This window comes from Diabrotica virgifera, chromosome 1 (assembly GCF_917563875.1).
Source record: "Diabrotica virgifera virgifera chromosome 1, PGI_DIABVI_V3a".
Classification (NCBI taxonomy): Eukaryota; Metazoa; Arthropoda; class Insecta; order Coleoptera; family Chrysomelidae; genus Diabrotica; species Diabrotica virgifera.
The window spans coordinates 287531245-287559241 of NC_065443.1; the positions used below are offsets into that span (position 1 = coordinate 287531245).

Sequence of the window (27997 nt, forward strand, 5' to 3'; positions counted from 1 at the left end):
AAACAAACTCAACCAATCCTGCCTATTTAACGGAAAACATCGAGATACAATGAATTCACCTTTTGAGACGCAAAACAGCATATTCTTTAATAGTTTATCTGTATCTGTTGTCTTGGTGTTGTTGTCTGGTACGAGAGGGGCTTTGTTCTCAATATAAGTCTTAATCCAGAGATGCAGAGGCGTCAATTGCGACGACGTATGTCAGGTTGATTACGAGCAAGCGTTTGATCGAGTACAGGAAGCCAAGATGAGGTAAATACTAAAAGAAATAATTAGACACCTTTACTGTACTCAGACTTCAAACCTCAGAGTTGAAGGTGAACGCACCGAATACGTGAAAATCTTTACTCTGAAAGAATATTTATCAAAGCTTTGCATGAAACTGAAACAGGTATTCTACTAAACGGGTACCGGCTAAATAACATCAGGTATGCAGATGAGACCATAGTATTTGCGGACAATCTAGAAAACTTAAAAGTCCTTATGAATAAAATCACGTATTACAGTCAACAATATGGACTCAGTATAAATGTAATGAAGACAAAGCTTATGATCACTAGCAAGAAAAAGATAACATAATGTTAACTCTACACCAACCAAATCCCTGTAGAAAGTGTGACGCACTACAACTATCTCGGCACGATAATAAATGAAGAATGGACCAACAACTAAGAGATAAGAGCACGCATCAGAAAAGCTAGATTCACCTTCAACCGGATAGGGACCTTTTTCAAGAACCACAACCTCTTTCTTTATGGTGGTAAATCGTGGACCTTGAACAAAGATATGCCATAACATTGAAAGCATTTGAGATGTGGCTGTATCGGAAAATACTAAAAATCCCGTGTACTGACCGGGTTACAAATAAGGACGTCCTCAGAAAAATATATGCTTAACTTCTGAGTAACAGTTTCCTTCTATAGACGTGGACTGTAATTTCAGTGTTTTTTTAGATAAGCTTCTCCGCAGCTTCAATAATAGTCCTGTCGCCAGGGGGGGTACAACGGCCTCCTGTATTCAGATGGACTTACCCAAGTTTTTTTTATGTATTTTGACCTGTAGAACACGAATTTTTTGGGTAACAGTTGATTCGAATGTCGATAAGATTGTTATAAACCAAGAAGTTGAGGAATCACATAACAGCGATTTCTCGCAAAACAAAACATTTTTTTGTATTTTTTGGGCCATTCTAACCAAAAAATGCTCCTACAATTTTTTTCGTATGATGCATAGTTTTCGAGATAAACGCGGTTGAACTTTCAAAAAAACGAAAAATTCTAATTTTTGAACCCGAAAAACTTTTGATTAAAAAATAAAATAGCAATTCTGCTTACCGCATTTGAAAGTTCAAGTCAAATTATATCGGTTTTAATTATTTGTATTGCTAAAAATATATTATTTTATTGTTAAAACAAAGCTACAAACACCTAGTGCTTGAGTGATGTTTCCATGATTTCTCATTTAAAATCGAACGAGTACGTAGAGGAGGTAAAAGTGCAAGCGGGGCTATTTCTAAGTAGCATGCATTAAAACGCATGTATTAGGCACGGGAAACACTATGTGTTTATAGCTTTTTTTAACAATCAAAAAATAAATTTTTAGCAATGCAAATATTCAAAACAGATATAATTTGACTTAAACTTTTAAAGGCGGTAAGCAGAATTGCTATTTTATTTTTGATTCAAACGTTATTCGGGTTCAAAAATTGCAATTTTTCGATTTTTTGAAAGTTCAACCGCGTTTATCTCAAAAACTATGCATCCTACGAAAAAACTTGTAGGAACATTTTTTGGTTAGAATGACCCAAAAAATACAAAAAAATGTTTTGTTTTGCGAGAAATCGCTGTTATGTAATTCCTCAACTTCTTCGTTTATAACAATCTTATCGACATCCGGATCAACTGTTACCCAAAAAATTCGTGTTCTACGGGTCAAAATACATAAAAAAAACTTGGGTAAGTCCATCTGAATTAAGAAGGCCGTTGTACCCCCCCTGGCGACAGGACTAATAAGGCATTTCCTTTAATTCCTATTAACCCAAAACATCGAAAACCTTGGGTTACGAAAGGTATCCGCATATCAGGCAAGAATATGCGTTCACTTCTATACATCAAGAAATTTACTACCAATGTTTCTGTCACTGAATATATCACGAAGTACAGGACAACATATCTAAAAATTGTCAAATCAGCTAAAAAGCCTATTATCAAAATCGTCTGGGAAGCTCTAAAAGTGTTGCAAAAGAAACCTGGTCTATAATAAACGATCTTCGAAATAAAACTCACACAGCTCAATCATTTTCCCTTCCAAATCCTGAAAGTCTAAACGATTACTTCGTTAATGTGAGTAAAAATATAACATCAACTATTTTGCCGCAACAAGATCCCATTTCCTATCTCCGTAATTCAAGAAAGGCCTCGAATTCATTATTTTTAAAACCAGTCGATAACTCTGAACTGACCCAAACAATCAATAGTATCAAAAGCAAATCATTCTGTACTGATGGACTATCTATAAAAATTTTCTCTAATCTCACAGAAAATGTGTTGGAAATACTCGTCTCACTAATTAATGATTCCTTCAAAAACGGTAAATTTCCAGAGTGCCTAAAGACAGCCATAATTATTCCTCTTTATAAGGGTGGTGAAAAATCTAATGCCTGCAACTATAGACCTATTGCCTTACTACCGGTACTCTCCAAAATTATTGAGAGACTCATTAAAACTCGACTTATGTCCTTTATCGTTGATAACAACATTTTATCTCAAAATCAGTCCGGCTTTTTAACTAATAAATATACCACTGATGCCATGTTTTCTGTAATACTACGTGAGGTTTATCAAGCACTAAACAATAATCTTTATACTGCCACTGTTTTCTGTGACTATGCCAGAGCTTTTGATTGTGTAAATCACGACATCTTGATTGAAAAACTAAATTTCTATGGAATTAGAGGTATTTCTTTGAATTGGTTCCAATCCTACTTGAATAATAGGAAACAACTAGTTAGAGCAAATGATACTGACTCTAGTCTCAAAAACATTGTATGTGGAGTACCGCAAGGTTCAGTATTAGGACCTCTTCTGTTCCTTATCTTTATAAATGACATCACTAATTTAAAAATCGATGGGAACATTTTTCTTTTTGCTGATGACACCAGTATCACTTGGAGCAACTCAACTATTGCATCTCTTTATGAAACTATAACTTCGGATCTACTGATGATAAAGACCTGGTCTGACTCTAATTTACTCTCTTTTAATATAGATAAAACAGTAGCATTATCCTATAGAGGCTTCAACCCTTGCCTATTAATAACAGCCAGATCAGTACCGTTGATTCTGTAAAATTTCTTGATATTTTTTTAGACAGCAACCTCAAATGGTCCCTTCATATCGATTCGTTAAGTAAGAAACTCACCTCAGCTTGCTATGCAATAAGATCTGTCTCAAGGGAACTCAATTTAGCATCTTATAAAATAACATATTTTTCGTTGTTCGAGTCTCATCTTCGATATGGTCTTCCTTTTTGGGGTTCTAGTACAGCTGCTCAATTTGATGTTATTTTTAAATTGCAAAAAAGAGCAATAAGATATCTGTTTGGCCTCAGAAGATCTACACATTGCATAAGTTACTTCAGAAATCACGGAATTTTAACACTTCCATCTTTATATATTCTAGAAACGGTTTGAAGCAAGCCACTGAAAAGCGGATTGAAGCCTTCGAGATTGGATCTATAGGAGGATACTAAAAATATCTTATGTGGACCATGTCACCAACATTGAGGTCCTACAGCGCATGACAAAAGAAAAAGAAGTGCTTAATTTAGTAAAACAACGTAAGCTTGAGTACCTTGGCCACGTGATGCGGAACGAAGAAAAATATCGAGTTCTTCAACTCGTCATGCAGGGCAAAGTATTTGGCAGGAGAGGACTGGGACGCCGTCGTATCTCGTGGTTGAATAAACTCCGACAATGGTTTGAGATAACCTCCGCGGAGCTGTTTCGCAGAGCAGTCAACAACACAATGATAGCCTTGATGATCGCCAACATCCGGACCGGATAAGGCACTGAAGAAGAAGAAGAAGAAACGGTTTGTTTAATTCGTAAACACCTTCATTCAGAAATTCAATCTTTGATATTTATTTACCGATCCCATCTACTGAGTTAGTAAAGAAATCTATATTATATTCCGCAAAAAAACTTTACAATCATCTCCCTTTACAACTTAAATTTGCAACATCTTTCCCAAAGTTCCGTAAAATGACAAAAGCCTATCTATCTAAAAGACCATATTATTCAATAGAAGAATTTCTTAATGAATAAATAAGAAAATTGGGTTTCATACGCAGTAGCTTATACTGTTAATTCCTAATGTTGTATTTTATTTGTTGTAAGTATTGTTATATTTCTATTTGATATGAAAATTAAAATTTGATAATTATAAACAAAATTCAATTTAATATAAAATATTTTCAATTGTCTCAACCACGGGCATATAAATTTAGAACAACCTGTATACAACAAATTGTTATATTTAATTTTAAGAAGTGATTAAATAAGACTCAAGTGAAATCGTTAATAGGTCATTATCGTTGTTCGCGGAAGGATCGATCATTAGCCGATGCTAAATAAGACTAAGTGGAAATAGAGAATAGGTCATTAAAATTTGTATATAGTAGAAAGTAATTTTAGAATGGGAATTAACTATTTTCTTTGAAATCCATTAAGCATATTTAGAAAGTTTAAAAATTGGTTTTTAGGAATAGGTACTGCGAATGAGAGTTGGTGGTGGAATTTGATTTGTGAATCTGGAAGGGATATTTAGAAAGTAGGGGAATGAATGACAAATAGAGATCAGAATGTTTTGAGCTGTCGAGAAGTGAAGTCGAGTAGTAGACGGTAGTGTACGGAGATTGAGAAAGCCGGTGTAGTTCCGTGAGTGTGGAGTATCTATCGTAGAACGAGAGGTAGGCCAGGTTGAGAGTAAAAGAACCTCCTTGAGCCAAGAGTTCCCGGTAGCTGATTGCAGTTTCGAAAAAGGTAGAACACAGCATCACGACAGAAGCAGGAAACGAGAGCTATACGAGCTAGTTTCAGAGGAGAACATTACTGGAAGCCAGGACGAGGTTTTGATTGCAGCCAAGGATAGCAGGAAACGGGTCTTGTGTGAAGACATTCTCAGTGCACCAGAAAAAGGTCAGTCTCATTTGTTTGGACATGAATGTATGGGTTTTTCGTAGTAAATACCACATTTAAAATTGAAGAAACATAATCAATAATATCAGAAAAGCTTCATCAAACTTAAATAGAATTATTGCTAATAAATCATAATAGTTAAATGTTAATAAAAACTTTCAATTGGAAATCAAAAGGAAATAAGATTCCCATGTGTAAATGTTATGTTTAAGAATAATAAGATATAGCAAATATTAAGCAGTGATTGCCATTTAAATAAAATAAACAATATTTTGATTACAATTGTAACCCATATGTGTTATTATTTTACTCTTTTCTTTCCTATCCCGATTAGGAACCATTAAGAAATACTTAGAAGCCACGTATGTAAGTAATTAATTTTATAAAAAGCCCTGAGATTGAAAACATATTGATATGTGATCTGGTAAATTAATTAGATTATTATTAATGCATTGATTAAATTAAATGACATATGAAAATATTATCTCATATCAATAATCAAGATCACAACAACTGTCGTCCAACGTGGAGGGCATTGTAAAGTATTTCTAGTGGCAAATTTGAAGGATAGAAAGAGTAAAGCCGGTATTTGAAAATTTATATGCCTGTGGTAAAAAGTGAGATACTTACATTTGATAACATAAAATTTTAGATCTCTTTAGGTACAAATTTTACATAACTGATTTAATATTTTATTTTTACGATATTTACATTTGATATATTTATTGACAATTTATAATATTTGGGTGAGAAAAAGTCGTCTTGGTAACATACTAGTAAAATTTCATATTTGGCGGGGACAGTACTTCTTGAAAACAAATGTCTGTGACAAGAAGCCAAAGCAAAGACAACAAAAAACAAAAAGAACATTCAGACCAAGAAGATATCTTAGACACGACAATCATGGCATCAGAACAGCAAGAATTATCAGGAATAGATAAACTATTACAACTGATGCAACTCCAGTCACAAAAAATGGATGAAGCAAAAAGGACAATGGATAAAAATCAGGAAGAAACATCAAAGAAAATGGATGAAACACAGAAAAAAATGGATGACAATCAACAGGAAACAAAACAAGCCATAGAAGAAAACAACAGAAATATAGAGAGTATTAAGAAGGAAATGGTTAAAAAAATAGAAGAGATTGCAGAAAAGAGCGAGAAACAGGAGTTAGAGATTAAAGAAATCAAAATCAAAATAAAGGAGGTAACGAATTGCCAGAAAAAGGAAATAGAAAATTTGAAAAATAAGTTGGAAAATGCTATTCAAGTAGACAGAGAAGAAGTGGAAAAAAGAATCACAGAAATAGAAAAACAAGTCACCGAAAACAGGACGCAACAGAATGTCGGAGAAAGAAGAGAAATGGTTATACATAGCACAGATGACGTGAAGATAAGGTTTGGCGGGGATGTAAGAAGATTACACCCAGTGCCGTTCATAAATAGCCTGAAAAAGAAAATACAGCACATCGGAAATTTCGAAACAGCAAAAGAAACTATCAGAAACCATCTAAAATATGAAGCAAGCCTATGGTTCGATTGTAAAGAAGAAGAATTTGACAGTTGGCAACAATTTGAACAAAAATTTTTGAATTTTTTCTGGGGAAAAGTCCAACAATTGGAAATTAACAAGGAATTGCAAAATGGGAAATACAATGATAGGATGGGGGTATCAGAAAGAACATATGCTTTACAAATTTACAATAATGCAAAGCATTTACAATATAATTACTCATCGGAACAATTAGTCGAACTGATTGCAAGACATTTCGAGGAAACGCTGGAAGACCATATCACATTGCAAAATTACAAAGACATAGATAGTTTATGCCAATTCCTACAAATAAGAGAATCACGTCTAAGAGAAAGAAAATCAAGAAGGTCGCGAGAAGATTACAGGCCCCGAGAAACACAAGATTACAGAGATAGAAATCAAAATAGGAGGGACTATACAAGACGAGATTTTAATCCCAGAAGGGAAAACGAAAATAGAGACAACGGAAGAGGAAATTATGAACAAAGAAATAGGCAATGGAATGAGGATAGAAATCGAGAATACCAGAATAGAAACACCACACGCTCAAATCAAGAAAACAGAAATAATGGTAGACAAAATGAACAGGGATATCGAGAAAACCGAAACAGATCCGACAGACCAAGAGAAAATAGAAGAGAAGTAAATAATACCCAGACAGATGAATATGACGGAGAGAGACATTATGACGAAAATATAAACAACGATGAGCAACCGGCGTCTTTTCACGACGGCGCTCACTAAAAACCAAAAATCAAACAGGAATCTTTTGTCACCCCAAGGAGTTTATTAAATTGGCAGGAAACAACGAAAAGAAAAATGGAGTTAATTTAAAATTTGTGGATGGATTTATCAACGAGAAACCAATTAAAATTATGATAGACACTGGATCTGAAATAACATTGGTCAACAGAAAACTAATAGAAGAAGTTAACTTAACAAATTTAATTTACAAAATACCTAGGGTAAATTTAGTGGGCGCAAACAAACGGACATTGGCAACTATAAATGAAGGCATACGAGTAATGGTACGACTGGGTAAGAAGATGTATGCACTACAATGTGTAATAATGCCAAACATGTCACATGACATGATAGTAGGAGTTGACGAATTGGCAGAAAAACATGTAGTGATAGATTTTAAAAATAATACGATGAATCTAACAGAAGAAAAAGAAGAAGAACAGAACAAGGAACAGGAGAAACAAAATACGGACGAATCAGGTAAAGAACAAACAGTGGAAAGGAATTTGGCAACGAAACAAGGACAAAGAAGAAAAGGGAGAAAAAGTCAGAAAAAGACAAAAGAAAATGAAACCTGTGGCTCCTCAAAAGAAGAGTTGAGCCCAGAAGAAGAAAAATTGAGAGTATCAAAAGCAAAAGAAAACTGGGATTCCTCAAAAGAAGAGATGAGCTCAGGAGAAGAAGAAATAAAGCTAACAAATGAAAGCGAAAAAGATATGATCGAAACAGTGGCATTTGAAGAGGAGGCATATGAAAACGAGGATGCAGAATACACGGTAAAAGTATGTGAAAAATCTGAGGAAAAAGACAGAAGATTGATATGGGAAAAAGGGAAAGACAACATAATAGCCGACACTCTAACACAGGATGAGGACACTGAAAATAAGGAAACAATTACTCTACAGGTGGGACTAATTAGAGTAATACAAGAAGAAGGGGTATAAGACGTAGATTAAAGTAAGGAAATATACAGGGAGTTGGTTTTGCCTCGAGAAAATTTATTTAAAATTGCAGATAAATTTTATCGAATACAAGGCGGGGATTTGTTATATTTCTATTTGATATGAAAATTAAAATTTGATAATTATAAACAAAATTCAATTTAATATAAAATATTTTCAATTGTCTCAACCACGGGCATATAAATTTAGAACAACCTGTATACAACAAATTGTTATATTTAATTTTAAGAAGTGATTAAATAAGACTCAAGTGAAATCGTTAATAGGTCATTATCGTTGTTCGCGGAAGGATCGATCATTAGCCGATGCTAAATAAGACTAAGTGGAAATAGAGAATAGGTCATTAAAATTTGTATATAGTAGAAAGTAATTTTAGAATGGGAATTAACTATTTTCTTTGAAATCCATTAAGCATATTTAGAAAGTTTAAAAATTGGTTTTTAGGAATACTGCGAATGAGAGTTGGTGGTGGAATTTGATTTGTGAATCTGGAAGGGATATTTAGAAAGTAGGGGAATGAATGACAAATAGAGATCAGAATGTTTTGAGCTGTCGAGAAGTGAAGTCGAGTAGTAGACGGTAGTGTACGGAGATTGAGAAAGCCGGTGTAGTTCCGTGAGTGTGGAGTATCTATCGTAGAACGAGAGGTAGGCCAGGTTGAGAGTAAAAGAACCTCCTTGAGCCAAGAGTTCCCGGTAGCTGATTGCAGTTTCAAAAAAGGTAGAACACAGCATCACGACAGAAGCAGGAAACGAGAGCTATACGAGCTAGTTTCAGAGGAGAACATTACTGGAAGCCAGGACGAGGTTTTGATTGCAGCCAAGGATAGCAGGAAACGGGTCTTGTGTGAAGACATTCTCAGTGCACCAGAAAAAGGTCAGTCTCATTTGTTTGGACATGAATGTATGGGTTTTTCGTAGTAAATACCACATTTAAAATTGAAGAAACATAATCAATAATATCAGAAAAGCTTCATCAAACTTAAATAGAATTATTGCTAATAAATCATAATAGTTAAATGTTAATAAAAACTTTCAATTGGAAATCAAAAGGAAATAAGATTCCCATGTGTAAATGTTATGTTTAAGAATAATAAGATATAGCAAATATTAAGCAGTGATTGCCATTTAAATAAAATAAACAATATTTTGATTACAATTGTAACCCATATGTGTTATTATTTTACTCTTTTCTTTCCTATCCCGATTAGGAACCATTAAGAAATACTTAGAAGCCACGTATGTAAGTAATTAATTTTATAAAAAGCCCTGAGATTGAAAACATATTGATATGTGATCTGGTAAATTAATTAGATTATTATTAATGCATTGATTAAATTAAATGACATATGAAAATATTATCTCATATCAATAATCAAGATCACAACAGTATGTATGTTTAATTTGCAATTTATAAAAATTTTGCAATTAATTGTTTTTGTCTTTGGTTTTATATCATATTTACTGTATATTGACGATTTATCTCATTTTAGTAAATTGTAGTTGTTATTCGTTATTTTGTTGTTGATATTATTTTTCTTTTGACTGTATGTAAGCTTTGTCCATAAAATTGTAAACATTTTCAGTGGCAATAAAGCATATTTCTATTCTATTCTATTCTATTAAAGAAGAACCAAGAGGTACTGACCACCAACTCGAAAGTTAGAATACTTCGGTCACATTATATAAAATGAATCCAGATATGCCCTGCTACAAGCCATCCTGCAAGGAAAAATATTTGGAAAGCCAAATCCAGAAAGAAGAAGAAGAAGATCCCGGTTAAAGAACCTCACAACCTGGTTCAACAGTTTTTTAAACCTCACAACCTGGTTTAACGGTTAAATCGAAATTGTGAAAATAGAGAGTCTTTAATTTTAAGTTGTGGTTTATTTAAACCAATTATACACAGCCCAACAAAAAAAAAAATTGTCTTGCTGCCGAAAAAAAATTAACTGATTTTAGTTAATTCATCTGTGCTGATTCCAAAAATACAAACCCTTTCTTTGTATCAGCTCTAGTTTTCGAGATATAACATACGTATCAACTGCTTAAATATTCTTACATTTCTGTATATTCCACCACTATAATTGCAATATGTTTATAACCAAACTTAACAAATTTTAAGACCAATGGGCAAATGAACAAAAGGGCCTATTTTGGTGTTCATTTAGGAGATCAAGATGAATCCTGAGCTCCACATGTAGTGTGCAAAACTTGTCTTGAAAACTTGCGACAGTGAACGAAAGGACAACGAAAATGTTTAAATTTGGTTGTCCAATGGTATGTAGGGAACCAAAAAATCATTTTGATGATTGCTATTTTTGTTTTGTGAATATAAAGGGCATTAATCGTAACAATCGACATACGTGGACATATCCTAAGCTGGATTCAGCAATAAGACCAATTCCACATCAGCTTGAGCAGATACCCTTTCCAATATTTAGCAGTCTACCTATGTTACCAGAGGATAATGCCCAAACGTTATCTGACGAACTGCAGACTAATAACTGCAGAAAAGAGACTAACCTCTTTTAGGAAGACGACAGTGATTTTGAAGAGGATTCAACACGTCCAGAGCGCTTTACTCAGGAAGAGCTAAGCGATCTTATCAGAAATTTGAACCTTAAAAAGGATTCTTCCGAGTTTCTTATCTCCAGACTAAAAGAAAAGAATATTCTTCACCCAGACACCAAAATTACATACTACCGTAATAGAGATAAAAGATCTTTTGCCTTTTTTTCTCAGCAAGATGATATGGTTTTTTATAACAGTATTAAAGGACTGCTAGAAAAAATGGGTGTATCGGAGTATACACCAGATCATTGGCGTCTTTTTATCGACAGTTCCAAACGAAGTTTAAAGTGTGTCCTTCTACATAATAGCAACAAATATGGAAGTATACCAATTGGGCATTAGAGTGGAATAAATGCTCAACAATTTTAACAAACACGGTTGTCATATCTATGAGTATTAAAATGCATTACCTTCACAGCCACTTAGACCGTTTCCCAGAAATCTTCACCAAGATATCAAAACAATGGAAGAGGGGTATCAGGGAGATGGGGCTATGACATGATGGCGGATTACTGCTGGAGTCTTCAAAGGGACCGTCCTTATAAGCCTTTGCAAGAAAATCATATAAAAGGAAGTTTTTAGGTGACGATGACGCCGAATAACACATTTTTGTTGCGATGCTGCCAGTTAGGTTAGATGAAAAGTTAAGTTTATTTGGCAGATATGTGTGATGATTTTTGTAAGCACATTATTGTACGATAAATATCTTACTTTTTATTTGTATTTGGTTTATTTCATGGGTAACAGCACTACATATATGTAGGTAGTGCTGCGTTAAATTACCCTATATGTTAGAAATGTGATCAGTAGTCGTATTTTCTGAAAACGATCTGATGGAGCAAATCTGGTGGCATTTTTGAATTCAGCAGACCCAAATTACCTAGAAACAGTAAAAAAATTTCCGGCAGCAAACTGTGTGTTTAACAGTGAATCATTAATGTAAAGTTGAACATCCCTCGTATGGCAATTTCGCGTCAGGTTATTTCAATATAGCGAAAGGACGCTTCATTGTCACGGTCGTTGTCTCTGTTTGTATTCAACTGCATTCCAAATAGGTCACTTTTATAGCCACAAGAAACAAAGATCTACAAATACGAGTAATTTTCTGTATACCGTGAATTATATAAGAACAAAAAATATAGTAATTATATGAAATACATGAAATAAAAAATGTGGAAATTTTACAGGATATTTAAAAATAATGTAGATATTAAAGAGATAAGTCGATACATAAGAATTTAAATATTTTACAATTTCTGTACTTATTTAAATGGATATACAGAGAGGGGTAAAATTATAGAATATAAAATATTCATTTTTTTAGAACTTTGGAGACAAATCTCGAAAAATGTATATTTTTATCTTTAAATTATGATTCTAATATGTATTTTGGAAATATTAGAATTAACTGATTAAAAAAATGAAATGTAGGTATATGATTGTAAATAAAAATAACAATTGGCATAACTCATAAATTATTACCAGTTCAAAAGAAGCGCACTTACCCCTTTGAATACAATTTACTATTTTTGTTGGTAATAATCCACAATTTTACTTTAAACTAAGTTTATTTGTTGTTTCAATTTCAACTTCGGAAAATGGTTCTCAAAATTCAAAACGTCATTGTGCATCTACGCTTAGGCACATTTCGAAAGGTTTTTGGAGCATTTCTAGTTTACAGCCCTTTCTAACCATTTCAAGCTTCATTTCATCCTTTTACCTTGGATGTTCTGATTTTGGATTTTATTGGATGTTTTGATCATTTTTAAGAAAATGTCCTGTCAATAATTCATTAATGTGCGCTAGCCAGTATTTGACAGATATGCTACTTATTAGCACTTTGGGTTTATTCTTCGTCGTTATGCTTTTTAAGTTCATTCAGGCTTCACGAGACACTCGTGTCTCCAAAACTGGAGGAATGGTTCGGATTGTCATCTGCAAAACTATTCAAATCTGCCGTAACGGAGAAGGGTACAAGACGAAGAAGAATTATTAAAAATTATTTATTGTTACCCTTGGGGGGTTACATAGCAAAAAAGGTTGCGTGTTACGACTCTTCTCATAGTACTCATAGCTTATAAGGATGCCATCTTTCTATTTAGATTTATGTGGAGCAGTATGTGCCTTGGTAATATATATCGCAGTAATAATAATAATTAACAAGAGAATAAAAAGCCAATTTATCCATCGTATTTAATCCTACTGACTTATAGACGTAATAGGTAATAGTAAGTGACTTGCTTGCGGGTATTTCAACAAGTAATTGTGATACGTATTAGCATTACAAAATCTGGATTTTATATAAACTACTAATAGTATCATTGTTTAAGGCATTATTCGATTTCAAATATACATTAGTAATTTCTTCGATAAAATTGTTAGTTCCGCTAGAAAATTACAGTTACTTGATATTTCATGCAACTTCAAGGAATGTTTATTCTAAGTATAATGTGTAAGTATTACTAATAAAATTATAGTGAGCTACATTGAGAAGTTCGGAAAAAACGTGTAAATTTTTGCATTGAAGGTCTCTTCATATATTATTTTATACTTATACATTTATACGAGGCGTTTTCTACTCATTTAACAAGCCTGGTAAAAGTAGAATCACTGACTTGAGATCATTTTCTCATAAAAGTAATAATTTACACAGCGGTGTATGAATATTATTTGTTAGTTAAGCTACGACAGCAACTTTATGCCTGGTTGCTCCAACAAATCTTAAGCTCCAGCTTAGCCAAGCTCAACTTAGATAGGGCCCCTTTAAATCTCACTTACGTTGCACCATAATTTTGATTCTTATCTATGCAAAACAACTTGGCAATCCAATGTGACAAACTAAAAATTTATCTAAGACTCAATGGTGCTAGGCGTATGTTTCGTAAGCTGAGCTTAAAGCAAGTCTTAAGCTTAAGATCTGTTGGTGCAACCAGGCATTAACGTGCTCTTCTTAAATTTTATGAGGGAATCCCTGTTAGGCCTGGATCCCGCGTACCAAAAAAGTCGATTAATAGCAAGCTGAAAATTTGTTAATAGCTTAACGGTGTCTAGTCGGACAAACTATGATGTATGGGAACACTGGAACAGGGGAAGTTTTAATTGTGGAAAGTGACTTTAAATGTGGAACGTGTAATCCTGACAAGTTTATGATTGTGAAAACTAGCAGGTTGTTTTTAAGATTATTAAAATCAAACTTTATATAATATAGGAAAAAATATTTGCCCGACAAATATGTTGGGCATTTTAAAAAGTCCGACACATAGAACATAGAGCTTTACGATACGATACGATACGATTTAAGTATTGAGTATTGTATTGGTTATGCCAATGAAGTATCGTATCGTGTATCGATATCGGTAATATTTTCTTATAAAAATATCGTATTGATATTGATTTCGATAAGATATCGATACAATAGTCGACATAAAAAGGATTAAATTAATAAAAAATGATTCTTTATTAAAAAATCTCTTACAATATTCAAGAAATAGGATAAATTACATTGTAACCCACAAATATTATCCTTTAAAGAGCTCTTCATCCATTTGTTCCCACAAATGAGTTTTTTTTATACTTTTATCTTTTAAAGAACATCTTTTATTCGTTAGTACCAGCGCTCCTTTTGAAAAAAGCTGCTCGACTAATACGAACGTCGCGTCGATTGGACACAAAAAATATCCCTAGCCAACCGAGACAAAACGGGGAAAACAATAAAATATTTATCTCTGATCTAGGTCTTGGAGATTACCTGGAAGTAGTTTTCACCTTCATTTTCAAAAACATCGATATTATCTGATGATTTTAAGAATAAAATATCGAAATTGAGTGAAAGTAAAATTTAATAAAAAATTTCTGTCCTGGTAAAAGGTATATTAGTTTAAAAAGCCCCTATAGGGCTACAAATATAGAAACAAAACATTTTCGCTCTGTAACAAGAGCATAATCAGTGTTACAAGAACATGGTGAGCCCACATGGTGGGTGGCTCACCATCACTGAGTAATTAATTTTTAAAATGAGAGGTGTAACGGGGATATCACATACCTAAATAACATAACTAACCAAAAGTTATGTGATTTCCACATTGCATCTCTCATTTTAAAAATTAATTGCTCAATGATTTGACAACCGATTTTAAAAATTTTTATATCGCTGGATAGATAAATTACCGTTTTTTCAAGTTTTTAGGTAAGTGACCATTTTTTATATCGCTTTTAAATAAAAAATGGCGGATTTTTGAAAAAAAAACGTTGTTGACTTTTTTTATTAAAACACCCAGTATATTTTTCTGTATCTTGAAAAAAACCGTCATTTACCTATCCAGCGATATAAAATTTTTTCAAATCGGTTGCCAAATTACTGAGCAGTTAATTTTTAAAATGAGAGATGCAATGTGGAAATCACATAACATAATATCATTTTGCTCAATTGTTATTTAGGTATGCGATATCCACGTTGCACCCCTCATTTTAAAAATTAATTACTCAGTGATTTGACAACCGATTTTGAAAAGCTTTATATCACTGGATAGGTGAATGACTTTTCTTTCAATTTACAAAAAAATATACTGGGTGTTCCATTAAAAAAAGTCAACAACGTATTTTTCAAAAATCCGCCATTTTTGTTTTCGTATTTAAAAGCGATACAAAAAATTCAATCCATTCAGACAAAACTTTTACTAAAATAAAATATTCCAGCGAAAACCGCAATTTTCTATCTTGAGCCGTTTAGAAGTTGTAGGCAGTTAAAATGGGGGAAAATATAAGTGGACACCCGGTATATCAATTATGATTTCACTACCTGTATCATAATGAGCTTCATTATGATACAGATTTTTAACCAATAAAATCGCGAGATGACATTCGCGATGAAGGTGGCACACGAGAAGTGACCAATGTCGAGTCAAATACATAGGTAGGCTTTGACAGTTCTCAAGTAAACAAACTGACTAATTTTAAAATGACATCTTTTTCAGAAATGTCTGAAGAAGATAGGGATATTAAAAATTTAACCTCAAATTATTCATTTAATAATAATTAGGCATTCCAAATCACGTGATATAATATGGCTGCTGGATGGCGAAACTGTCATCCATAGGCGTATCCAATGTTTAAACCACTTCATATTTAATTTGCTATCACAATTTCACAAATTTCGCTACACAATTAACAAAAAAACAAAACCAAACAGAATATTCTTTACAAATTTGTCAATATTCAATGTAAACATTAGATACGCCATGAGCACCCCCCTTAACTATGTCTATGGCCATGTCAGTTTAGCCATCCACCGGCCACCACTGACAGTTCATTGGAATCCCTAATTGTAATATTGAAAATATAAATGTTCAACAACATAATTAATTTAACCATATACATAAATACTTAATTTGCTTGTGTTACAAAATTAATAAATTTGAATATATTTTTATTGTTAATGATCATAGAAAAAATCATGTATACAACTTGCATTTAATTATCATTATGAAGCTCGTATTCTGTACGATCCGTCATACTCTCATACCGTCATACTACTATTATGCAATTAACGCAAAGCAATAGGATAATGTATATTAATGTAATGTAGAACAACAGATAATATATTATATTTTTAGATACCAAAGGTAGTAAATTTTTTTATACAGGGGTGGTAATCTGAAAACTATACCTATGTAGCACGCATAATTCGAACGAAAAGAACAGTACCTATGAGGTTGTTGATTTTATTTTTCAAATATATTTTTTAAATTTTCTTTATAATGTTTAGATTGGTTTAAAATTTTCTTTAACATATATATGTTTATGTTTTAGGGTGGTCGAGATATTGCCAGAGGGAAAGCCGAACGAATGGACTAACAGAACCTACTTACTAGAGCAAACAACAATAATATAATAAATTCAATTTCAAAATACCTTCCCTGACGATAAAACTAATAGAATTAAAAAGCTTCATAATAATTTAATTTTTGGCAATATAAAATATTGTTACACAATTGTTGCATATTACGAGTATATTATTATAGACTAATAGGAGACAGGAGAGGGAGGTTATGTAAGTATATATTCACTTTCATGCTCCCTCGGTACCTTGACGTTTTTTTTTGTTTTTTGGAGCGTAGCTTCGATTTTTCAAGAATACCAGGCTGAAAACCCCGTCAGATAATTTGTTATTAACAATTTAATTGTTTAAAGTATTGCATCTTCTAAATTATTAGACATATTTACTTTTACCAAAATGAAATTTGTTCCCATTGAAAAAATGAACAGTGGCGTTTGGTAAACTTTGATCCGATTGTTAAAACGCGTAAAAAACTTCGTGAAACAAAAATCGCAAAATATGCATTCGATGGGGGATTTCCAAATATCTCAGCTTTCTTACGTGCGAATAACTTTCAAGATCCCCTCATTTTAAAGGTAATTGTTTCAGCTTTAAAAATTACTTTGCAAAATTATTTTATCTCTAGTAGTAAAAAAGTTATAACAATTAAACAATGAAAATTTTACTAGAAAGTTGCGAATTAATTTGTTTATAAGAGATTTAAACAAAATTAAGCTATAAACTTTGAAAATCTGGCTAATTGACGTTATGGGGTGGCCAAACTCCTTGAGAGTCCGAACCATTTTTCAAAATTTGAAATTTTTCCCGAGCCGCAATTAAACAATTATTTAAAAAGTGTAAAAAAGGTATTAAATTTTTCTCTCAGAGTTTGGATTTCACGAATTTTAAAGTGACATAAAATGTTTCACATAGTTGTTTCAAATATGCAAATAATTCTACAAGCAGTTTTTACTAGTTCAGGATATTTTGATTCTTCATTATCCTTCACCCGTCTGCGTCTCTCAAAAAGCACTGTCTTTAACACTCTGTATTCCTCTGATCTTATCACATGACCTGCACATTTTATCTTAGCTTTCTTATATATCTGAATCTGACGATGTTTTCAGTACCATACAGTCACCAATTCAGCTTTGCTGCGCCTTCTTCGCTCACCTGTCAATTCTCTTTGAGGGCCAAATATCATTCTGAGAACTTTCCTTTCACGTAGGATGTAGAGTCCATGTTTCACTTCCGTATGTAACAATTGGACGATCAATAGACATATACAGTCTTAATTTAGATTGTCTTTTTATCAGCTTAGATCTTAATAATCTTTATCTTTCCCACGCAGCTATCCTTGCTGAGACCTCTTTTTTTTATATGTGGTCATCATCTGTGATTACAGCCCCTATATATTTAAACTCTTACTACTTCAAAGTTGTGGTCATTAGTTATGTCTTCTCTTCGTTTATTCGAAGCCCCAGAGTCCCCATACTAGTGACTACCCGTTTCTTCCTCGAGTTGTGAAAACACCTCTCCCACGTCTCTTGTAGAATGAGCGACTGCACCTATTAGATCTAGATCATCAGCAAAGGCCAACAATAGTTTTGATCCTCGATTCGCAAGGCGCGAATCCGCGTATTCGCCTTGTCAGCTCAGATGATACTTTACTTATATTCTAAGGCCAAATTGAATAGCAACGGTGATAAGGGGTTTCCTTGTCTATTTCCTGATGTTGCACTAGTCTTTTATATTTTTGTTGTTAGTAATTTAAGACATTTTGAAATACAAAATTAAAAGTAATTCGGGTAGATTTATTGAGAGCCACAAATTATCCTTCAAAGGGCCACATGTGGCTCGTGAGCCACAGTTTGACCACCCCTAATTGAACAACTTAAACTTAAGACGAACATTTTAAGCTTTGGTAATTGTTTCTGTCAATTTTTTGCCATTAAATATCTCTAATATTTTAGGAGACATAGACTAGGAGCGGGTATAGGTGAAATTTTCAAATCATTTTAGACACGATAAGAGCTTATAACTTAAATAGTAGAACCTAAAATAAAACGTATGAACACTGTGCCGTCATTTTTTAGTGGTACACGCGTCGACAGTGGCGCATCAAACTTTCCACTTATGGACGGGATAAATAAATTAAAAGCTACCCTCTCTCACTCCCAGAATTCAATTATTTTCATTTTATTAAGTTGTATGTGATTAAAAAATAAGACTCAGCGTAATTGTGACCTACCACCCACTTCCCTCTTCCCCCACCATTGAAAACCATATTTTTCGTTTTTATTTTTTTTAGATGGGATATAATCAATTTTAAAATTTCAAAAAATTCACACGCATGAGGCTTTTACAAAACATGTCTATTTTTATAGATGTCATAAATAGTGTGATGTTAATGTATTTTTGGTCCCAATTAATTAAAACTCTATTGTTTGGATAACTTTATATTTACATCGTATAAACGGTGATTCAACCATAATTGTTTACAAATACAAATCATTACCTATACCACACATTTGTACATATCAAGTATCTAATTATACAAAACATGACAATTCAATGTTACTTGCGGTTATTGATACAAGAACAGATACTACATGGATTAATGACTTTGAATGAGTTTTAAACATATTTTGTACAGGGTGATATTATAATACCACACCTCCCCGTTTTGTTAAAATTACATATTTTTAAAATGTGATGCTCCTCTTTCCCTTTTACAAAAATGTTTATGGTTACCTAATACTATTTTGAAAAATTAAATTTCCTAACTATGCTAACTAACTGTAACATGGTACATTTCAGATCAATCAATTTTTCCCTAAACATGTATATTCTTTTTCCTATTTTACACAAAAGTTCATATTTTCCCTATACTAAAACTGGTATTTTATAACCTATTACTAGTTCACGTACTTTCACGTCGTGTCTTTTCGTCCTTTTTTTTTTTCGTTCACTAATTCACTTCATCAAAACAGTGTCCACAGTGAATGAAATTGATCCTAACTTTTAAATAGTCTTTTAGTGCCTATAAGCCGTAACTAATCTACTTGTAATAAAATCTCGACTTTAATACTTCCTAAGCTAAGCTAAATATTACCTAAACTTCTATTAAATGGTAAAAAAAGAATTTAACGTTACTTTACTATTTCATCTTATTATTTCAGTCTTATTTTGATTTATTTATATACGCCTTACTAACTTTAAAATATTGTACCTATAATAAAAATGTAATCTCTCTAAAACTTTTAATATGTGTCTCTAAAAAAACTTCTAATAACTCTCTTGTACCTATAATAAAGATTTAATCTCTCTAAGAACTTCACTTTTTGTGTCCCTTTGCTTACTATCTACTAACACTATTGTAAGATATTGTCTATCCTTAATTCAAACACTTCCATTTTCCGCGAAAATTTAACCTGAATTCATTATATGCATTTAAAAATAAGTTATTTGTAATTTACGTTACTTTAGAAAAAAAATTACAACTTTAATTCTTAGACATAATTCAATGATTAGCTACTTATTTGTTTAGTATCTTCTTAATTTTGCTTCTTTTCTTGCAATTTTTATGTGTCTTCTTTCATTTTTCCCACATATTTTAATAAAAATTCTCTTTTTTCTTTCTTTTCTCCTTGTCTGGTACTACAACTCATATAATTCATTTTTCTTCATATAATAGCACTTCTGCAGTGTACATAATTCATCTTCATATACATATTTCATATAACAATCATCTATCATATATCTCATATATCATTTCATATAACATCATAATCATCACTTCATATACTAGCTCCGATACCTTCGTTTTACCTTAATAAAAGAGGTTTCACTTGGATGTCTTAGTTCTCCGCCAATATTAACCCGAATTTTCGCCCTGATCTGTACGCACCATTGAGGTGGTATAGTTAACTCAAAACACGAAATAGGTATTTTATGCGGTTCAAATTCTTCTAAAAATATCACAACCTCAATCCGTTGCTTTGAGGCCGTTGTTTATTCACGAATAATCATGAATAAAATAGGTACCCTTCAAAACACAGAGTGGGTCTCTAATAAGCGTTCAAGCTTCTATAAATCATTAGTACCTTCCTAATTCCTTATCTCGACTCATCAGGTCGGTTCGTTAAAAGTATATTTCTTGCTTACAGCAATGTTTATCTTAAGCTCTTATATCAACGTATGTCATCACTAATCATTATTCATTAAAAAAATATCATTTATCACTCAAAAAAATATTAATTCAGGTTCATATCATACAAAATTTAACACAAAATCGATTAAAATGTATCTATAGAATCAATAAATATCAATAATAAAAACAACTGGCTAATAAAAATTCAATAGTAGTATACATATTCGAAAAAAATTCAATAAAAATTCAAAAATAGCATATGCAAAAGTTAGATAAAAATATTCAAAATCAGTTCATATCTCAAAATTCGATAGACATTTTTGAAAAAAATTCGATATTCCATAAAATATTCAAAAATAACCGTACTAAAGATCGAAATCGGATAGAGATTTTTCAAATAAATTCAATAAAGATTCAAAATTCAATAAAAATTTACAATAGCATATATAATAAACTTTGATAAAAATATTCAATTCAAAAAATCACTTCATGTTTCAAAATTCATAGATATTCTTAAAAAAAAAATCGATACTTCATCAACAAAGATAAATATTCAATGTTCAATAATAATATAAAAACGAGGGAAGCATTTTTAATAAAGATAGACATTCTTACTTACATTTTATCACTTTGTCTTTGTTCCCTGGGTTCTCTGCATCTTCGTCCTGGTCCGTCTTCGCCGTCTGTGTTTCCAATTTTTGTCGCCCATCTCTGCTCCTTTCAGAAGACCTCCTCTAGTCTGCAGGATCAGCCATGTCATAAATAGTGTGATGTTAATGTATTTTTGGTCCCAATTAATTAAAACTCTATTGTTTGGATAACTTTATATTTACATCGTATAAACGGTGATTCAACCATAATTGCTTACAAATACAAATCATTACCTATACCACACATTTGTACATATCAAGTATCTAATTATAACAAAACATGACAATTCAATGTTACTTGCGGTTATTGATACAAGAACAGATACTACATGGATTAATGACTTTGAATGAGTTTTAAACATATTTTGTACAGGGTGATATTATAATACCACATAGATCCGTACGTTGAGTGTACAAAACCTTAAAACAATTTTTTTTGGAAAAAATCGTATGACTTTTTTTGGAGATGGCTGCAAGTCTAATTTTTTTTATATATTACTATGTATTTTACCAAACACATATATTTTTAATTTTTTCAGATTTTTCCGTAACGTTCGCCACCTTAAAAATCCAAAAAACAGTTTTTAGGGGATTTTTGGGGATTTTACCTAGTTCATAGACTTCAAAATAGATCAAAACAATGTTATTTATAGGTAATATGTAAATTGAAATAATTGAGTTTTTTAGAACATTTAAAAATGGGAGAAACACGTGCACATCCACAACAACCCCTTAAAACAGTTTTTTTGGATTTTTGAAAATGGCGAACGTTACGGAAAAATCTGAAAAAAATTAAAAATATAGTGTTTGATAAAATACATAATATAGAAAAAAATTAGACCTACAGCCATATCCAAAAAAAAGTTATACGATTTTTTCAAAAAAAAATAAAGAATATTTTGAGGTTATGTACACTCAACCTATGAATCCATAAAAATAGACATGTTTTGTAAAAGCCTCAACTAAGCCTGTGAATGTTTTGAAATTTTAAAATTGATTGCATCCCACCCAAAAAAAGAAAAACGATAAATGAAGTCTTTCATGTTGGGGAAGGGGAAGGGGGTGGTGCATTAAAATTACGCTGAGTCTTATTTTTAATCACATATAACTTAAAAAATGAAAAAATTAAATTCTGGGAGTGGCGGAGGGTAGCTTTTAATATTTATCCCGCCCATTGTCGACGCATGTCCCGCTAAAAAGTTACGGCACAGTGTGTTCATACGTTTTCTTTTGGGTTCTACTATTTAAGTTATAGGCTCTTATCGTGCCTAAAAAGATTAGCAAATTTCACCTATACCGGCTCCTAGTCTAATACGGTCATTTAACCCTTATCCGGGCAACACATTTTACTTACGTAACCGGGCAACTCGGGTCCGTTGGGCCCACCACTGTTCTTTAAAGTACTATTTATATTTACACATACAGTGCTAGTCAAAAGTCCGTACCCCCCCTTGTATCTTTTCAACGGATATAAATATAATAGTGAAATTTGGAGGGAGGAAATAAACGGATGTAAACTTCTTAACTAGTCATGACAGGTGACGTAATGGTGACAGATGACCTTACAGCGCCACTGTGACAGATAATTTTAAATGGGACCCTATGGCAAGTGATACCTCGTTTGAAAGGTATTGAAAATACCTATTCAGTCATACTAATATTGTTTGAATTTAAGCTAATTTTGATGAATAAATGAAATAAATATAAAATTATAGTTTCGCATTTAATTAATACAAATCCAAATTTCCGCCTATGATTACTTGTCAAAAAGGTTGACGTTGACGTAAAAACTATTAGAGAATTGAAAAACGTCAACTTTTTTGACAAAAAAACCATAGGCGGACATTTGAATTTTTATCAATTAAATGCGAAACTACAATATTATATTTATTTAATTTATTCACCAAAATTAAAAAAAATTAGTATGATTGAATAGGTATTTTGAATACCTTTCAAACGAGGCATCACTTGCCATAGGGTCCCATTTAAAATTATCGGTCACAGAGGCTCTGTAACGTCATCTGTCACTATTACGTCACCTGTCATGACTAGTTAAGAAGCTTACGTCCGTTTATTTCCTTCCTCCAACTTTCACTATTATAGGTATAACCGTTCAAAAGATAAGGGGGGGGGGTACGGACTTTTGACTAGCACTGTATATTATGTCTAATATTCATTTTTGATTTTTTATTAAAGTTAAATTTAAATTCTCTAGATTAAAAAAAGGTGCTACTATAGTACATATGCGGTCTACCTCGAGGGTGCGATCTACCTGAAGGATTTACACAAAATAATGAAATGCAAAAAAACTTTTGTAGAAAAAATATTTATTGTATGTATACACCGTTCTTAGGCGTCAACGCCCTTCGGTAGGGATCTATGGAGGAGTATCACCAAGCCGGAAGCCCTTATCCCTTCCCGTACCGCTCCTCCATACGCCGATCAGACGCCAGTTTATTCCAGACCAAGCCGTAGACTCTATTGAGTTTTATACTACGGCGTTGGCCTTTTATAAATTTCATGACCTAGCTGAGGCTCGAACCAGCGACCGCAAATCGCAAATCCACTAAACTTGTCGATCGACTGAGCCCCAGCTAACTGGACCGTCAAGACCGACTAAAAAATATTTATTTACAAGTAATAAAGATTTGGAGCCAAAGAAGATTTAATTAATAAATAAATAAAATCTTTTGTAAATCTAATAGGCCATTTTATTTGAAAAGAGGGATTGGTATTTACGCATACTCTGGAAAAAGATTACGGTGTTGTTGCCTTTCATTATTGTGTGAAAACCCTTCTGAGGAAAGAGTATAAACGAGAAAATATAGAGGGCCATAAAACTTACTCCAAAGTATATCTACATTATAATTGTTGACACTCAGGTGCCCTGCAGTTAGTAGGAGTCCAATAAAGGCATATATCTCTGTAGAGTCGCGATATGTCCAGTTTTCTATCCCCAGGACTTTTTCGGCTTCTTTATTTGTACACTTCACTATTTCGTTCACAATTTTTTCGTCCACAAACAAACAAGAGGAATCAACAGGATCATCCACACTTTGACCAGGGGCTAACATTACTTTGTGCACTTTGCTTTTTATTATGTCGCAGGATCGCATACGTCTTGTCGGTTGTGGTTGACTCTTCCAGTTAGTTCCATCCTTAGTTTCAAAAATTACACACTCTGAAATCTGGAAACTGGTAGCTACACATTCTTCTTCATTATCACTCAATACTACTTGCTGATCATCCTCTTCACTTGCTTCCGAAAGATGATCTTCAATTTCAGAGTAACTTTCAACGCCAACTACTTCAGGAGATTCTTCATCATCGGAATCCCATAAATTATTATCAATATCTTGCAGTTCTGCAGCTGATAATGGTTTTCGGGACATTTTATTCGCACTATCTACTTTCACTGTAATTCAATATAATTTTACTGGCTTAGTAGTTGTCGACACTAACATCGGTATCAAACGACTGATAGCAGATGCCTTATTTATTTCAAAATATGTATACGTACCTACCTAAAAATACTATTACATTCCAACAATCATTATCAGTTTTTTATAATTCATTTAGAATAGATATAACACCTATTGTAAGCATCTCTTTGATGTTCACATCAAAGAGATTGATGTTTAAATTGTTTGTTGCACGGTTAGACTTTATTATTGGATTTCCGGAATCATAAAAGTCTTTTACATAATCCACAAAAACATTACCTGACTGCCAGATTAACTTCTGTAACAAAGATTTAGACTTTAGGTATAAATACAAGTATTGCCTCTTTACGTGACAAAATTCTTTCGACGCAATAATTTCAAAAATGATAATGAATATTTTGAATAGCTCATGACTATGTTAAAGGAAACACACTTCTAAACAAATTCAGTGATGCATAAAATTCAATAAAAATTTTTTTATCAGTTTATGATAAAAGAATTGGCGTCTCGGGCCCTCCGGACCCACCTTGCCCGGATAAGGGTTAAACAATTAAATTGTTAATAACAAATTATCTGAAGGCTTTTCAGCGTGGTGCCCGCGAAAAATCGAATTTAAAAAAAAATAAAAAGCTTAGGGCCGGTTGTTCGAACGCTAATCAACAATGATCACTATCAAATATTTAATTACTGTCAAAACTGTCATTGTCAACTTTGGTTGGGTTGCTAAAAACATAATTGATTACAATTCTGAGACTATAATCAATTAATATAACAATAATTATTAACATAATTGATAATAAATCTCATAATTTTAATTAATTATGTTTTCAGCAACCCAAACAAAGTTGACATTGACAGTTTGGTGACAGTAATTAAATATTTGATAATGATAATTGTTGATTCGCGTTCGAACAACCGGCCCTTAAGGTACCGAGGCCAAATAAAAGTACATATCAACTCACCCTGGATCCTAGGCCTAGGGTAATATACTATGGAGAAATATTTTCAACCCGTTTTAGAAAATAACTGATAGAAGTATAATCCACGGTTCTCTTAATAATCTCGGTACATTTTAAAACACAATTAATCTCGATTACTTTATTAATAACGAGAAATCAAATATCACACAAGTTTGAATCGTAACAAATCGATTATTTTAAGCCATTAAAATAGTATTTATTAGATTTCGTTCTACCCTTAGTTATATTTTTACATTATTTTTATTTTTCCCGCATATTTGTTGTGCCTTTTTACTGTTTTAACTACAATGTTGAGTATTTGTCGATATGGTTTAAATGACGAATTTGACAAAAAGAAGCAGAAATTATAATTACTAAGTATAACTAAAGAAACTTTTTTTTTTAAACCGTTTGATGACGATGGTAATATGACGTTGACATATCACATGACAAATTGACATTAACCTGTGAACTATTCTGACATATTTGACATGTCAAATGACGTTTATCTACAGTTTTCATCTGATACTTACCTTTAATAGAAATATACAAACAAATGGTTCTTGTTGTCAAATACGTGATTTTAATTACTGCTTTTTGTTTTGTTTTTGACAGACTTTATGTAGATAGTAAATATCCTAAGTTACCTTACGATGTAGTGGCTTATTTGTAATGTATTTATAAGTTATTTTAGTTTATCAAGGTGTATATATTATGAACATGTACGCATATACTGTCATTTTTTGTTAAAATAAAATGTATTTATATTTAAAAATATTTTTTTGACTAAATTGATATTTCTCTTATTCTCTCATCATAACAAAACAAAAGCACCTTTGAGATTAATAATGTGTTAGTCACGTGGCTCTACTCGAGTTACATGGGATCAAAACAAAGAATGAAGAACATTGCTCCATGGGAAACCGAGAAAATATATTTTTTAACGTATACCAATTTTGAACTTTGAGATTCAATTTTCTCCAACCTAATTTTTGATTGAAATTTTGGTATTTTTGGTACTTTTCACTCGTAATTCCGATAGTTTTTATATGATATATATATATACAGGGTGATTGATTAGTGTGAGGAAGCTCAGTAGATCTGTTATAGTAAAAATTACAAAAAAAAAGTTATTGACAAAAATTGTAGGTAGCTTTAAACTCCACATTTTAAAATTAGTTACAATCTTACAGGGTGTTCCATAAGATGGTGGCAGACCAAACTTATGTTTTTTTAAATGGAACACCCTGTATTTTATTTTAAATTTGAAATCTGATTTACTTCCACATCACAACAATATAAAGTTTTATTATGTTATACCGGGTATTTAAAAAGTTATAACCAATATTACCTGAAAATCGTATCAAGTTTAACTCCCTGTATAATTAAAAAGGAGTATAGGAACATTGATATATTGCAACCATAGCTTTTTAATAATTTTTAAAAATTATAAATCATATTCGTTTTCATAATATTCGTTAAATCAAATACAGGGTAAGTCAAAATGCAAGTACATTATTTTCTTGGTAATTTTAAATAGAACACCCTGTATTTTATATCTCTATCGAAAAGTACTACTATCGTACTTCAAATTTTGTGAAGTATTCCCTATACCTAAATTTATCAGTTTTCTAGATATTTTTATTTTTCCATCAAAGTATTAATTTGGTAGATATTTTAACGTTTACCAATAATTATTGTGAGTTGGCCATGATTGAATTGTCAGAAACTGACAGTTTGACATTATTGTTTATTAATTCAGTATTGGGGTACACCGTAAATTAGCAACAATTATTATTTAGTAATTCAGTAATTAATTTAATTTAAATTAGCAATAATGAATTTTACTACTGATGAAAAAATGGTAGATATGATCTGGATTTTGGGGGAATGCAATAAAAATTCATTACTATCAGCTAGAATTGATCAAGAACGGTTTCCAGATAGGCGACAACTTAGACAAGA

The 27997-nt window shown here is 32.2% G+C and overlaps 1 protein-coding gene across 2 annotated transcripts in view; it reads left to right on the forward strand.

Moving 5' to 3' along the window:
* LOC114324292 (transcription factor SPT20 homolog) overlaps positions 1 to 26807 on the forward strand; it is a 242704-nt gene extending 215897 nt beyond the window's left edge. For both annotated transcript variants that reach the window (XM_028272095.2, XM_050651403.1), the window contains exon 9: positions 16821 to 26807. The gene's annotated coding sequence lies outside the window, so the exon portion shown is untranslated. The remainder of the gene's footprint in view (positions 1 to 16820) is intronic.
* The last annotated feature ends 1190 nt before the right edge of the window (positions 26808 to 27997 follow it).